This window comes from Triticum dicoccoides, unplaced genomic scaffold (assembly GCF_002162155.2).
Source record: "Triticum dicoccoides isolate Atlit2015 ecotype Zavitan unplaced genomic scaffold, WEW_v2.0 scaffold138487, whole genome shotgun sequence".
Taxonomy (NCBI): Eukaryota; Viridiplantae; Streptophyta; class Magnoliopsida; order Poales; family Poaceae; genus Triticum; species Triticum dicoccoides.
The window spans coordinates 1-802 of NW_021198071.1; the positions used below are offsets into that span (position 1 = coordinate 1).

The window sequence follows — 802 nt, forward strand, 5'->3', positions numbered from 1 at the left end:
AGACGAGTTTAACGCGGTTTCCACCCCTCCCTCTCAACCGCACCAGTGCACGCTTGCCGCGCCACAACGCCGACGCTGGACCCGTGAATCGTGAGCACCCAGCTATGACTTACCGCACTCGTGCAAAATAATAAAACACGGTAAATATATTACTTACACGTGCGTTTTGTTTTGCAAGCGGCGCGAAAAAAATTAAAAAGGGAATGCAACACGAGGACTTCCCAGGAGGTCACCCATCCTAGTACTACTCTCACCCAAGCACGCTTAACTTCGGAGTTCTGATGGGATCTGGTGCTTTAGTGCTGGTATGATCGCATCCAACATGTTACCCCGGTCTTCGTCCCTTATCCTTGCCCCTCCCAGCTCCACTACAAAGACGATTATACATTGCTTTGGCCGCTCCCTTTCAACTACGGAGACGAGTTTAACGCGGTTTCCACCCCTCCCTCTCAACCGCACCAGTGCACGCTTGCCGCGCCACAACGCCGACGCTGGACCCGTGAATCGTGAGCACCCAGCTATGACTTACCGCACTCGTGCAAAATAATAAAACACGGTAAATATATTACTTACACGTGCGTTTTGTTTTGCAAGCGGCGCGAAAAAAATTAAAAAGGGAATGCAACACGAGGACTTCCCAGGAGGTCACCCATCCTAGTACTACTCTCGCCCAAGCACGCTTAACTTCGGAGTTCTGATGGGATCCGGTGCTTTAGTGCTGGTATGATCGCATCCAACATGTTACCCCGGTCTTCGTCCCTTATCCTTGCCCCTCCCAGCTCCACTACAAAGACGATTGTAC

The 802-nt window shown here is 51.2% G+C and overlaps 2 non-coding genes across 2 annotated transcripts; both read right to left on the minus strand.

The window, feature by feature from the left end:
• Positions 1-200: 200 nt before the first annotated feature.
• On the minus strand, positions 201-319 carry LOC119343723. Its single transcript, XR_005166234.1, has one exon. It is a non-coding gene; the product is annotated as a 5S ribosomal RNA (ribosomal RNA).
• A 297-nt stretch (positions 320-616) lies between these two features.
• On the minus strand, positions 617-735 carry LOC119343722. Its single transcript, XR_005166233.1, has one exon. It is a non-coding gene; the product is annotated as a 5S ribosomal RNA (ribosomal RNA).
• Between the last annotated feature and the right edge of the window lie 67 nt (positions 736-802).